The following is a 6,345-nucleotide window of genomic DNA, read 5'->3' as shown; positions in this document are numbered from 1 at the left end:
GAGGTTAACAAAATAAAGATATTCGAATTTATTACTTAATGCCCGTTGTTAAATACCTGTAATTAAAAATCGATGACCACCTGTTTTTATATGTGTCGGAATATAGTCATATTGTGTATTTGATAAAGGTACGGTGTTGTTTTTTGATCTAATTTAATTTGTGTTGGATTTGGATGGATTTCCATCAAGTAGAAGCCACCTTAATCCGACTAAACAATATCTCCTTACAATTGACAATAAAACCAAATGATAATTGACAAGCTGAGAATTGATTCTAATGAAGAAGATATTAATATCTCTAATTGTTTTTTTTAATTTTGTTGATAGCCTTAGGTTAATAATACACCTCTAAGATCATTCAGACTCTTTAAATATAAACTGAAGACTCCGACAATACGAATGTGGAGCAGATTGCATTCATCCCCACAAAATCCGCCCAAGTCAAAAACCCAAGGACTGAGAACACACAGGCGAGACTCCTTTCATGTTTGGATAGGCTTATGGAATAATAAAATTATCAGTTCAATAGAGTATGAAGGTAGCGTGCGGTCCGAAAGATATCGACAATTAACATTATATAATAATCTTGGAGAACACAGTTGTGGAGTTTATTGGCCAATACCGATTATAATTTACTTCCTCCAAGCCTGACAAATCTATGAATAAAGCAATGAAAGAATTTGAAACGTATTCGAGAGCATACAAATAATCAAAGACATTTTTTTCAAAATGAATGTTTTTTATGCCAAAGTGTTGGTCGTTATGTGTTTCCTTGTAATACGAGTCTCATTCCCTCGCAAAACATCCACTGTTTATCTATCTAATGGACTTTTTAGTTATATATAAAACTGAAAAAGCAATTTTAAATTATTTTCTAATATACAGGGTGAATCATAAATATGTGGGTGATCAAACTTGTATTTTTTCAAATGTTATGGTGTTGACAGGTACTACCTTTTATACTCAATATGGGGTTCTCATGTTCTATAACGAGTGTTATCGGATTTATGATCGATTTTACGAACAAAATATTGAAAATATTTAACCCGTGGGAAAATATCGCAAAAGAACTAGCTTGATATGAAAAGTCTAGAGTAAATATCCCGAGATTTAAACAAAAATAAAATTATGAACTGCGCAACTTGGAAAAAACAATTTAAACGGTATTTAACTGTTGTTTGGGATTTTGTTATTTCATTTAGATTACTTAATTCTGGTTTTGTTCTTGTACCAATAGAAATATTGTTTAAATCACACCGGATTTTCATTAATTAATTTTTTTTAATGTTGAAAAAAAAAACCTTACGTGAGGAAAATAACAATAACTTTTTATTTTATTTTATCTTTATTTAGCATAATGCTACATAAAAATACAAAATAAAAATTTTAAATATAAAAAGGCAAAGTTAAACTAGGAGCTGAACACACAAATCAAAATTTTGGCAACACGTGACAAAAGTTTCGCAGTTTTCAGTATCACGCGGTAAATTGTTAAAATGGTTTTGGCTCTTATATAACATGGAGTTTTGTATATGATTAGAGTAACATTTTCTAGGCATTAATTTACCACAATTTCTTGTATTGTAAGAACGTATATCTCTGAATAGGTAAACTGAATAAAAGTGTGGAACAAAATTCTAAATGGCGATCAGCTAATCTGTTATAAAATAAGATTTTCTTATTAATTAACAAATTTTCCCTATTCCAGATATGAAATTAAAATTTTTAGAAAATGTATTCATTGTGTCATTGGTGTATGAATGACACCCAAATATTTAATTTTGTTTCCGTGAATTAATTTTCTGCTATTAATATAAAATACAAAATTTTGACTTTTCCGCGTTTATACAAAGGTTATTAGTGCACGGCCATTCAAAAGCATTCTTCATATCTGCATTCATTTTTGTTTGCATTCCATTGTGTCATCCGCGAATCATATCGCTTTACTATCAACTAATATGTTAGGCAATCAAATATAAAATATTTATATTTCGTCTTTTGTACAATATCCGTTCAATACGAACAAAGCCATTTAAAAACTGTTTCCATAATACGCAAAATACAGTCAACACAAATTTACCATCGTCCCACTGTGGACCCCATGTATAAACTAGGTTGCAATGAATCATTATTAAAAATGCAAAATTTGTCAATGTTTTTAAATTAAGAACATACTGAAACATGTAAAAACAGTATTGCTTTCTTTCAAGAATTGTTTATAAATGCACAATATCAGATGTTTAAAAGAAAGTCTATTTTTATTGCAATCGAAGTTTTCGCACTTTTTAAATGGTTTAGTAGGCCTTGAAATCAAATGCCGCTTTAAGTATTTGACAATTGATGTCAGTCCTGTTAATTAGTTTAGACCTGTACATGCAATGTAGAATGTTTGAAGAAGTGACGGGATAAGTACCATTAATATTTAATTTTTCAAATTGTATAGAGTAAAAAAATATGAAGGCCAACGAGTGCCAAGCGAAAATATACATTTCTTATTAGGCAAGGGTGTAAACTACTAAAAACTGTTAGCTAAAAATGTCGCAAATACTCGCAAAACTTATGCCAGTTAAAAATGTCAACCTCTGAGTGATAAAAATATTAACAATTAATATGCTCTTAAAGTTGTTTATCGCATGTATTGCTTGCGCGATGAGCCAATTATAATGTATTATTTTTATACATATTGTTTTCATTTTATACACACGTTTAAAGTCAAAATTGCAAAACTACTTTTGTTTTTTTGTTTTTAGAAATGTACGAAATATCGAAAAAAAACGTTGTTGCAATTCTGGAGTGTCTCTAGTAAGAAAAACCTTGTAGAAGAAATATTTAAAATATTTAAGTCTTTACTCGTGGTATTATATGCCCGTAACCGTCCGCAAACTGCTATACCATTCCACAGATATTATTAAACATTGTATTGTGCCTATTGGGCAGCTCTCTGAGGAGGCCCAAGGGGCACGTCACAAAGATTGTCGGCGATATCGCGAGCATCACACCCAAAAAAAATCGCCCATTGCCACGAATAAAGACTTGATGCGAATGTTATTAGTGTCCTCTGACCCCGTTATAGCCAGTTACCGACAAAAAACTGTAAGACCAAAAAAACCACTATCGTCTGATATATTGGCTCTACTTAAAAGCCCAGAGCTTCCAGACTGTGAGTGTAAGGGTAGTGAGTCTGACATGTCATGACAGCGAGAATGACTAAAATTATAATTCACCTAGTGGGTTTCAGGGTTAAAAAAAGTATGTTAAGTAGAAAGCAACTCTGCCAAAAATTTATTTATAACCCAATTCTAAGGCATTTTCTTATCCTTTAAGTTTTTTGTGTTTTGTATGATCCCTTGCTTGCTGTGTTGTTTTAATAAAATAAGTTAATTTAATTTAGGTAAATAGTTCATATATTTGGAATTTGTTAACTAATATGTTTTCTGTTTCCTTAAATTATTTCACGTGACTGCAGAAGCTTTTTGAATAAAACTGGGCGGTAATTGCAAAATGTTTCCAATTTTTTTTGTTCTAGTTTTGGTTAGTTTTAAAATATACTCCGAAAAATACTAATGTGGCGGCGCTGGAAAATTGAAAAAAAATTGTATTATTATTTACCGGCAATGTGTAATAATAATAAATAATAATTTTGGTTTAAGGTTTTTAAGTAACTAGAAAATAATCGAATTAATGCAACCTAGTTTGAGCAATGGGCCCGCAGTGCGTCCGTTGTCCTCAAGAAATCATCACAGGCCATAACGATGACAGATTCGCATGAATGCACTGTTTGATACGACACTCATCACCAATAACATTTTTTAACTCTCTTATTATTTTTGTTAGATCCTGCATGGCTGTGGTATTAAATTGATTTATTTCTCCATAGGTCGACATATTATCAGTAACAGGCTGGAACGACGGAATGTCACTTAAAATTTTTTTTTCTGTAAAATACCTAATTACACACCGATTAAACTGAGGTGGCTTTTACTTGATAAAAATCGATTTATCAAAATAAATAAGAACTAAAAGTTCAGATTTTCACGAAAATATATATTTTTACATCACAATTGTTTCGACAACACCGTGTGTTTATCAAATGTAATATTTACAAACTACCTACTACTATATATACCGAAAAATGACAATAAAACCTTAATAAATGTTGTGAGAATTTAAGTTCAATAAAGGACCGGTATTTAAATCTAATTGATCGTTAAGCAATACATTTGAATGTCTCATTTTGTTATTCTCCATGGCTTCCAATAAATTTAATTTTCTGATTTTTGTGGCTGTATGTGAAATATCACAAATTGTCGTCAAAAATGTGTTTTCCTGTGTTTAAGTGTGTAGCATAATAAGAATCTAGACTATTGTTTTTAAAGGCTCTTTTATGCTCGTTAATGCGTTTCTTGAAGGATCCATCTGTTTGTCCAATATAAATTTCAGGCCATAAACATAAACTCTTTCCTTTTTATATTCCATAAATTATTTTAAATCAAATTTCGACATTTTTTTGATATTATAAAAAAATGGTAGATATTTTTTCAAACTTGGCGTTAATTAATTATAAACGCAATTAAATATAATACAAACTTTAATATACCTAACGTATTTCTGGACGCTGTCAACGTTGTCACGAGGATCGTAACATTAATTCTAATTATATTAATTGCGTAAAGTGTTATTTACGACGGGCGGACAAGTTGCGACCGTGTAAACGCGCTCAATCGTTAAGAGATTTCGCAAATCGCAGTAATTTCGGCGTATACAAGAATTGCCTCTAAGCTGATGCAATTCTCGACCAATGGACTGTAAGTCGCCTCCGTTCTATTGGTTAATGTATCAAATCATTGAGTTAATGTGCCGCCATTGGTCGCATCTAATTGCGGCACTTTATTGGACCAATCTGCTCGTGACAAGATCCAAATTATGTTGTAACGTGACCGACACGGAAGGTTAAAATGACACCATACCGATGGAAATGACCCGAGCAGAGTTCGACTGTAATTCAGAATATACAGGGTTATTCATTATATTTTGACACCCACCTGCAGGGCTCATTTTGAAAGAGAGAAAAAAAAGTGAAGGTTTTTTCTATATTATCTTATGCAAATGTCAGAAAAAACAAACGAAGATAGCTATTTAAATGACAGCAAAATCATTTTTTTTAATGGAACGCCCTATATATTATTATCTTAACTTGCAGATATTTTTTTCCTGATTTCGAAAACATATAGTTTGTTGCCATTTCATTTGGTCGTTTTTGAGATATTTCAGTTTAAAAATAATTATTATTCGGTTTCTGGACAATAACCATATTGTTTAAGAATCGTCAAGTCTGCATTGATAGCAACCGTGTTATTTATGCAATTGTTTTAATAATGTTCTACTTTTGACAACTAATCGAAACTAAAAATCTGCAGTGTAAGTTAAATAGAAACGCCAAATAATAAAATTGTATTATTTACTATATATCGAACAATATAGTGAAAACTCCTTATATCGAAACTAAATAAAAATAAATAAAAAATAAATTTTGCACTGGAAGGAACTTATAATGGTGAAACTTATGATTTTTAACGTTCGTTATGAAGTTATGATGTCAAGTGTCGTAATGGTATAATAATATAACTTGAAGGGAAAGTAAAATATTGAGGTCTTCATCAAAATTTATTTCTATTGCCCTAGTCTTCGGTGTGACACTATTTCCTCCCCTAAAATTGTTTAATTACATTTTTGATTGTATTTATTGAAGGAACTCTTCTACCCAGATATATTTGTCGATATTCTCTTTTAACCCTTTCAACATTATGTCTGTTTGAATAATATAATTTAATTATTTAGCGTTTTCCTTAATCAGTATAACCAATTTGAAATATCTTAAGTTATAGAATTTACGCTGCAGATCATTAGTTTCGATTAGTTGTCTAAGGTAGAACATTGTTAATTGCAAACATAGATAATACGGTTTCTATCAAGGCATGCTTGACCATTTTTGCCAAATGTATATGCCAAATTTTGCATACCATTTTGCACTAAGCAGTTGTTTCTTCTGGTCTACAATCGCCAACTTATCTGAACCATTATCATCTCTTCATGGAGAACTTCGTTTTTCTTTTTCTTATTTACTCTATTTTCTTTTGCTCATTTCTTGATTTGGGTTGTTTTACTTAAATAGTTTTTTTTGCCACACAAATCTCATATAACAGTTTAAAAACAGTATAAGTTTTATCGAAAAGTATTTATTTATCAAAATTGATAGTAATCCCCCTACCCCAGATTTAATACACTTATGCCAACTTCTGGTAAGCACTTTCTGATATAGCCTTGAGTCTTTCGATTTTTTCTTTA

The sequence above is a fragment of the Cylas formicarius genome, unplaced genomic scaffold (genome assembly GCF_029955315.1).
Source record: "Cylas formicarius isolate icCylForm1 unplaced genomic scaffold, icCylForm1.1 PGA_scaffold_10__41_contigs__length_53128322, whole genome shotgun sequence".
NCBI classification, from domain to species: Eukaryota; Metazoa; Arthropoda; class Insecta; order Coleoptera; family Brentidae; genus Cylas; species Cylas formicarius.
This window is presented reverse-complemented; position numbering follows the sequence as displayed.